Source organism: Malurus melanocephalus, unplaced genomic scaffold, assembly GCF_030028575.1.
Source record: "Malurus melanocephalus ecotype Western Australia unplaced genomic scaffold, MMel_1.1 scaffold_194, whole genome shotgun sequence".
In the NCBI taxonomy this organism is placed as follows: Eukaryota; Metazoa; Chordata; class Aves; order Passeriformes; family Maluridae; genus Malurus; species Malurus melanocephalus.
In genome coordinates this window covers 247,882-256,546 of record NW_026623426.1, presented here as the reverse complement: position 1 = coordinate 256,546, position 8,665 = coordinate 247,882, and the positions used below count along the sequence as shown (strand labels likewise).

At 41.5% G+C, this 8,665-nt stretch overlaps 1 protein-coding gene across 1 annotated transcript in view; it reads left to right on the top strand.

The window, feature by feature from the left end:
• The first annotated feature begins 588 nt into the window (after positions 1-588).
• The window catches only part of LOC130577788 (receptor-type tyrosine-protein phosphatase delta-like), a 254,809-nt gene continuing 246,732 nt past the window's right edge, over positions 589-8,665 (top strand). The window contains exon 1 of the mRNA XM_057373376.1: positions 589-1,028. The gene's annotated coding sequence lies outside the window, so the exon portion shown is untranslated. The remainder of the gene's footprint in view (positions 1,029-8,665) is intronic.

Below are 8,665 nucleotides of genomic sequence, written 5' to 3'. Positions count from 1 at the left end.
CTGACCGACACTGGGGGCCGTGAGGGTGCTGTGTGCCATCCGCGCCGCCTAAGAGGATTAAAACAGAACCATCGCAAAAAAAAACACCAAAAAACCCACAACCCGACAAAAAAAAATAACAAAAAACAAACAAAAACCCGAAAGAACACACACAAAAAAGCGCAAACGGACGGCCATCCAAACCAAACCCCGCAACAAACCCGAGAAACGGGAGAGCGTCGTCTCTACTGGTGTCCCCGCGGGGTACCCCGTCTCCCCCAAAGGAGTGAAGCGGAGTGGGGGGAGGGTTGTTCGTGTTTCGGCTCTCGGGGACGGTTTCTGGGATTTTTTCCCGTGTCTGCCCTCCCCACTCCGCCCGCCCTGTGCCCTCTTCCCTCGCTTTTGTTTGCACTGCACTTTTTGTGGAAGGGGGGGCGGGAGAGTGGGTGGGAGACTAAGCTTTCATTTGTAGCGAAAGAATCGGCTAAAAAAGACGAAGAAAGAAAAGGAGGAAGAGGGAAAAAAAGAGTGAAGGGGGAAGGAAGAAGGGGAGAGAGGGAGAGAGGGAGAGAGAGAGCGAGAGTGAGGGAGGAGGAGGAGGAGGAGGAGGAGGAGGGGAAACGGAGCAGCAGCTCGGGAACAGAGAGCGCGCCCGGGAGCAGCAGCAGCAGCAGCAGCCGCCGCAGGAAGGAGAAGAAGAGAAGAAGAGCAGAGCGGAGCAGAGCAGCGTGGAGGAGAGGCGGCGCTGGCAAGAGGAGGCAGGCGGGGACCTGGCTCTTCTGGATGCTGGATTTTCGGACTCTCGCTGACTCTCTCCCGCTCCCCGGCGCCGGACTGTGAGAGACACACGCGAGCGCCAGGCAGCAGCGGCGGGGCTTCGCTCTTAGCAGCTGCTGCTGCTGCTGCGGGGCTCGGATTAAATTGGCCGCCCCGGAGCCGACCGGGAGCAGCGGGAGGAGGTGGCGGCGGCGGCGGCGGCGGGAAGCAGCGGCAGGCGGGCGAGCAGCGGCGAAGGCTGCTGCTGGGACCGGGGGAGCCAGCATGACCAGGTAATTGCCCCGCTCCTGACCCATTTTTCCTCCGCCGCCGCTCCCTCTTTACCGCCTCTTTAGGCGCGCTTGTGTGTGCGAGCACAAAAGTGTGTGTGTGTGCGCGTGTGTGTGCGCTCAGCCCGCACTCATGTCCCCCGCACACAACTCTCCCGTGGGTGCCCCGGGGCTCGCTCCCGGCCGCTGCCAGCCCGCTCCCCGCGCTCCCCGCCGGGTCTCAGCCTGGCGGCGAGGCCTGTTCGGGGAGCGAGGGGAGCTGCGGTGCGGGGACGGGGGATGGGGCAGGGAGAGGGCGATTGATGGATCGGAGTCGACGTTTCCACTGAGTGCCGCTCTACGCGGGCGGGGAGAGGGGAGTACGGTAATTACACGGTGTGTGTTTGCTTTAGYGAGCGAATTATTAATATTAATTGTTTTGTTTATCCTAACGGGCTCGGAGAAGGGGGAAGGTAGCAGGGGTGAAACACCAGGCGCCCGCCGCTGGAGATGGGGCTTGGGGGGTGACCGGCCAGTAGGGATCCCCGGCGCCGGTCCGAGCAGGGCTCCCTCCTCCTCCTCATCGTCCTCCTCCTTCTCCTCCTCCTCCKTCTTCTCCTCCTTCTCCTCCTCCTCCTGCTGTCTCTCGGCGGAGCAGAGAGGCACGGAGATGCGAAGCTTTTAACAGGTTAGGCTTTTAATTTCTTTGTTTACTCTCGCGAAACCACTTGAAAGGAAGCACATCGGGCTGGAAACTCAGTTTTCCGAGCGCTTGCAAAGGGGTTCCTGAATTTGTTCAGCAAACTTAGCAGCTCCCTCTGCGCCGTCTGCCCGTGCAAGGAGGCACTCCTTACTGCTGCAACCGGGCTCTCCCAGACTGGCAGATAAAACAGTTGCTTTTTTGCACTGAATCCCCTATTTTGCCTGTTTTCTATTATGCCCTCCGTCCTCGACAGAACTGTATTCTTTCCATTTTAAGCGATTATCACTCAGCCTTGCATGTATGGCTTTTGAATGTCTGCTCCTCGTTACTTCTCCAGAACTGCTGTCATGCGTATTTTATTCTTTTGCCTGGCCTTTGTACMGTTACTGCCTCGTGTAAGGATGGCAGCTTCTTTACCATGGTTTCGATGTCCATRTTCCCAGTTTTCACGCACGTAGAAGGGTCAGTTTATTTACGCAGAGTAGTAGGGTGTTATGTGTTCCTTCACATGTCGCCTGAGACGGCGTTACATTGGGGATAGGTCCGTAGATACTGATTTACCTTCGAGTTTCTCATTTGCAGACATGAGTGTTTTTGATGGCACTTGTATTGTCTTAAATTTAGCATTAATGTGGGAAGCTATGATTGTCTTCTCAGCCTTTCAGAGATTGCTTGCAACACACCTTTTGTTCAAGCACAAGCAACTTGTGTGTAATGTTGGGACAATATTGGGAATTTCAGTACAGGGATGGAAAAATGTATATACGGTATTTTTCCTTCTTCTAGTATTTGTTAGTGGTTTAAAATGTTGCAACCGTCAATACTTCCTTTTTTTTCTGTAAAAGTGTATGGTAAATGACATAATTTTCTCCTGAGCTGGGAGCAACGAAGCTCCTACAATTCTTGTTATGAATGGAGAAACTCTGAAGGAAAAAAAAAAAATCTCCCCTGTCCTAAATACGATCATATGTACTTGCATCTTACTTTACATGGATTTTTTTTTTCATTGCTTTAAAGTCCCGCTCATGAGATGAGCTATTAGTGCTTTTTTTAATGTGTGAAATTGACAAACTGGTCAGTTTAATAAATTCAGCTGTCAAATTTTGCTCAGTCAAAATTGCTAAAAGCTGTAAATCTACTGGCATGGGATTTTCAAGGTATTGAGTGTTACAGAAAGGATGGATTTAATGAGAGACTTTTTACATGACTAGTTTTCCAATTTTAGTTTTGTCACTTGTGGTAATATGGTGGGRTATATTTAGATATCTTTCAATGCAGAAATGATGTATAGCTTTTTTATATCCACCTAAAGCAATAAAAGCTTTGTCTAAGTAGAAGTCTTCTACTCTAAGATGATGCTAAGAAATTCATTATGGTTTGTGTGTGCTATGGGAAGCTGTTAGGAATGGTGAATGTAAGGAAAATGGTACTTTGATATTACTAGGTTTCAGGAACTGGTCTTAGGTCCTGCTTTTAGACCCATCAGTCATACTACTTTTAAAACGAGCGCTAAAGAATAATGTGAATAAGCATTTTGCTGTGATGGTTATGTAACTCAAACCACCAGCAGTCAGTGAACTCAATGGGTGATAGTAAATCAGTGCTTAATCTGAGGAGAGATTCTCACATTCTGTAAGAATGTACTGGGGAATGCGTTAAAGAACTAAGTATCTGGCAATTCAAGTCCAGTCAGCAATTCACCTTTCATTTGTAACATTGCCTTTTGCTTCTTCCTTTGAGGAACGCAGGGACCAAAACTACACGAGCTGAATAGTAGGAATTCCCCTTCATCTGCTGCTGTGTGTGCTGAGCCACTAGGGGCCTGTATAAACTGCTCTCATAGAGAAGATACCAGTGCATGGCATATGCTCACTTTCACCAGACATTTTTTACACAGGTGCATAGTGTCAAAARCAAAGTTGCCATTTCTGACTAATAAGTGAGATTGCAGTTTTTTAGKAGACGTGTGCAAAATATGTATTATTTAGTTTTTATTTACCCTACTTCATCTATTTCCCCAGTCGTGTATGGTGTCCAATGTCCCTGCTTTCCTGATTGCTATGGGAGATGGGGATGAACATGACTCAGGAGGTGCAGATTTTGGGCAAAGTTGGATTTGAGTTCCTCCTGCATTTCATATTTTCTGTAAGCTGAGAAAATCAGATTTGTTGCCTGTGTGTTTTTTCTATTAGATTAGTAATGGTACTCTTCCATGCAAGTCTAGGGTTAAAAGATAAACTAAACAGGATTACTACGAGGCAGGAACAGACATAGATTGATGGTGTATTTAAACTAGCTTTGTAAGTGTTATGTAAGTTTGAGAGTGTGTCAGCTCCAAGGCTTTGGCTGGAGCGTAGTCAGCGTTTATGGGACGAGGGCTGAAGATGCACTATACCTCCTTGAGTGTCAGTTTCAGAAATGTAAAATCCACCAGCCACAGCATTCTTAATAAACGTTAAGCAATAAGGTCAAGTATTCTTACACWGTTCCATTGTTGGTTTTCAGTTCTTGAAACTGACAAAGCAGACAATTTGTAAAAGAGCACAGCTGAAATATTTGCATATTGGATTTCCTTCGAAATGAACTTCCGTTACTAAGCTCTTTGAGAATTCTCATTTGAAAGGATTTTCAAGCTGAATCACACTAAGGTTATACAATCAAAATGCAGTTTCCCTATGGTATGTTAATTTTTTAATAAGCTGTCTTTTGAAACATCAGAGTGTTATACATCATTTGGTGTTGGGCCAGTTACAGCAAGAGGGTTTTTTCRTCATATTATCGACAACAGTTGAGCAAATATTGACTGAGTTTAATTTTYTGAAATGTGTTGTGTGCGCCTTAGGTAAAGTTTTGATGAAATATAATGAAATCTGCTTTAAAGGCTTTCTCAAATGATAAACGTCGGTTCAAATGTGTAAGTCGTACTGCCTGTCAGTAAACCAAGGTGGTGGCTCAGAAATGCAGAGGATAGGCACTTCATTTGTGCTTTGGGTATCAAAAGGAATAATACACTACAGGTCTAGGAATCATTGTATTTCATTTTTGTATAGGACTGTGGTGATTTTTAGGCTTTTGTTCTCTAACGAGCTGAGAAAAAGGTATAGATGTTTGCTGGTTTAAGTCCAGTGTCAGTCACAAAATGCCGTCTGTTGTAAGACGAGATTGCTTTTGTTGTAATTCTTTCGAAAAACAGTTGGMGTAACACAGTCAACATACAATATTTTAATGAAAACTCTCAATTTCACATACTCTCTGAATTGTTTCCTTTATTTGCTTAATCCTTGATTTCTTTGGAAAAAACCTTAAATAAAGCCAATTAATGAATGTACGCTGGCAACTTGGCAGCCTAAAGCAAAATCTGTGTTTAAAACTATTTATTGGTATACTATCAGGAATTTACCAAGTAGGAGCAGAGAGGAAGCTTACTTCTCCTGGTGATCTGCTACGGTGAAGGCTGCAGTACAGCTGGAGAAATCTGATGATTTAGAAAAAAATTATATGAGAGTTCTTTCCTTGTAAATTCCTTTCCAATAAGCCTCATTTCAATTGTTTTTTAAGACACTGGGCATTGGTAGAACCATGTTTACTACTGCTTTTTTAACTTGYGTTTCATAAGCTCAGGTGACTTTTGGGAGGTTGATGATACTAGAAACGTTGCATATTTGTGTCTTGCTACAGTAAGTGGTTAGCTAAAATGCTGGGAAAATAGATAAAAAACAATAAAAAATAGCTTCTATGCAAAAAATTATGTTAAATTGAATRTGTAATGCTTTTAAAAAACTTAATTATTTTTCAAGTTCTTTCAGTTCATTCATGAAAGCGACGAGTCTAACTAAATACTATCAGCTTAATTTTTAACTACATCAGCAGGTATACGTAGTCTGTGCTTCCCAAAAATATTCCTTAAAATTTACCTCTTTAAGTTCTTCTGCTTACATGCTGTGGCAGTATTCTTYATAACCTTAACAGCACAGTTACAGAAGGAGAAAAACAAAAAGGAGAATGTGATTCATCTTGCAGTAGAGTTTCAAAAGAGGGAGGTTTTTAAAAAAAAACAGCTTCCCTGTTTATATTTGATATCAGGTTTTGATGGGGATTCCATGTGTTCCTTYGAATACAAAGAATGGGCAGAAAATRTCGTCCTCAGCCAACAGAAAATGATGGAATTTTAGGCACTTTGATTTATTATATCAGCAGACACAACCTAATAGTCCRCTATCGTGTTTTGAGCTTCTTCGTATTAGAGCACAATGAAGTTATTGAGTTTTTCAGTAATATTCCAGTTACTGAAGGCACTCCATGGGTATACAAATTAATTTATTATTTGCAGACAGTCAAAATGGATGTCCTGGTTAGTGCCAGCCGAACTGCTCACATACTGTTGTGGTCAGGTAATGCACGCTTCTTTCCTACGCAGTATATCAAATGTGGTGTATCAAGTAATGCAAGCAATTGTATTCTCTTTGTTTTACAGTTTTTAGTGTTCTGGAAATTACTTGTCTGTTAGATTTCAGAAAGTGGTGTGCAAAATCTGGCTTTTTAGGTGGCAGAATTGAGTGATTCCCAAGAATATAGTCAGTACCAGCCTGACCAAAACAAAAGTGACTTAGGCGTAAATTTTCAAATATATATACATTTGTCTCACAAATTCACCAAATCCCATTTTGATTTCAGCATCTCACCTTGGCTTATTCACTGGTTTTACCCAAAAGTCTAGGGGTTTTATTACTTGCTTTGACTCAGCAAGAGAAAATTCAAACACATCCTTGTAGCAATGTCTTAGTCTTTCTGATCTTCAGAAAGTAATTGTGTGCTAGGTTTGAACACAGTAATTTTTCTTGCTTTACACTGATGATTGAATTTTTTAAAATCTTAACTGCTTTTGGAACTATCAGTGGGCTATACTCTTTTTATAAAACTTTGCCAAAAAAAGCTGAATTTTGTGTACAAGGAATAGAGTGCTATTTCTACTATCTTATTTTTTCACTCCCTCTCCTACCTCCTCCTTTCCCATTTCTTAAAAAAACAAAAAGATAAAACTGATCTCAAAGCTCACAAAAATACATACAGGTCTTCTGTACTCTATCCCKTTCTTTTGTCTACTTTATGGCACAGAGAAGGGGTTTATGAAGCAGATGTGTGTCACTATTTCTGACCTCAAGACATGGTTAATTTGTCTGTGTTCTTTTGTGTTATCAAAGTTCTGTTAATCACACTTTCAATTTTCTTCTCTTTTTACTTTAGGAGAGAGYTGTAGTCTTTTCTTAAGAGACTGTTTTTAGGAACAAGTATTTTCTGTCTAGGTTTTCAGTAATGTGAGTGTCAGGTGCATCATTTCTTTACTTCTTATTATTAAAATCCTCTTTCAGGTGTACTGTGTATTAACAACTCTTGGAATTTGACTATTTTTTCTTAATAAGCAAACAACTATATTGTGAATGTCATTCATTTGGTGTGAAGAACATACAATGAGAGATTTCTAAAGCACTAATCAGAAAGTAGGACAGGAAGTTTTATTTATTTATTTTTGTTTGTTTAGGATGATAGTGTATCTTAGAAAGCTGCTTAACTACTGCCCAGTGCAGCTGTCCTTCCCTGAAAGATTAGGTTTCAGGAGCAATGATGGATGTTGGATGCCTGTAGCCAGTTGTGGGGTTTGCTCTGAGGTCAGTGCTACTGATGGAGGATAGGAATTTACAGCCTTATGTCTCCTTGCCAAAGTAACCAGTAGCATTCCTTGAGGAAAAAAAAAAAAAAAAAAAAGGCCCACAACAACTAGGTATGCTCAATGCTGAGCTTGTGTTGCTGCATAGTTCAGAAAGCTATTCATACTAGTGAGAAAGAGTAAGTAGATTTGTGAATAACAGGGATAAATTTAGTCAGGAGTGTGCCCTTTTGTTTCACAGAAGCACACAGAAATAGCTACAAAAAGTAAATAGGATGATGTGATTTCGTTAAGAACTTCTTTCATATTATTTTAGCCTGTGTTAGGAAATTTGTAATTGACACTTTTGACTTTTTGTTTCACTTGTTTCAGCTTTATTCCAGAGCATACTCTCCTTTTTCACCTAAAAATAGGATCTGGGTTTTTTTTCTCCCATGGAAGAAATATATGTTACTGGTCCTCAGCAAGCATAATCAAGGCAGAGTTGATATCCATCAGTGATGAAAGGGTGGTTGTTCATCAGGTATAAAGAGTTTACTCTGATGACATTTAGTGTTACCTTGTTTAATTCAAGTATCACAATATATATTGCTAAAAAAGATGGATAGTTTAGATACTCTTACCTGTGTTTTCAGAAGCATTTGTTAAGCTCAGACTTTGAGATTTTTAGTTTTGGACTGTCTTCCCTCAGCTGTTGAAATGTGTTACGTGGTGATGTGATTAACTTAAAAAAAGGGAATTTTGATTGAGAAAGGTGAAAAAAATCCCAGGCTGCCTACAAAYACTTTCCTGAGTTGTTTATATTAATTTGTACCTTAATGGTATAGGTGGATTTTTCTGTCAAGCTTTAGAAGAGCTGTCCTAACAGGCAGAAAGCCGTCAGTGATCGGCAAGAAAGGTTTCATTTGACAGCAGCATTATTTGTATCAGATCCATWGTGCTTTTGTGCCTTTGCATAAGTGATAGCACTTTTACCTCGGGTAATCCTAGCAGTGGTTAAATGCAAATTCAGACAAGAAAGCTTAATAAAACATCTGATGAGTTGATTTATAGTATCTCATAAATTAGGGAGTAAGAAGCATTTTGGTAAAGAGAAATACTTATCCAGTAAGAATCACTTAAGAACAATTTTGCATCAAGAAGATGGCATTTTGCCAAATGCCTGTGTATTCTACTTATTGGCAGCATGCCATTGGCTTTATCTGGAAAACTCTCTTTGCTTAAGTAATAAATATTCACTATTTACCAATTTATTTTGCTATAAATAAAAGATGGATTCTGTTATTAGACTTT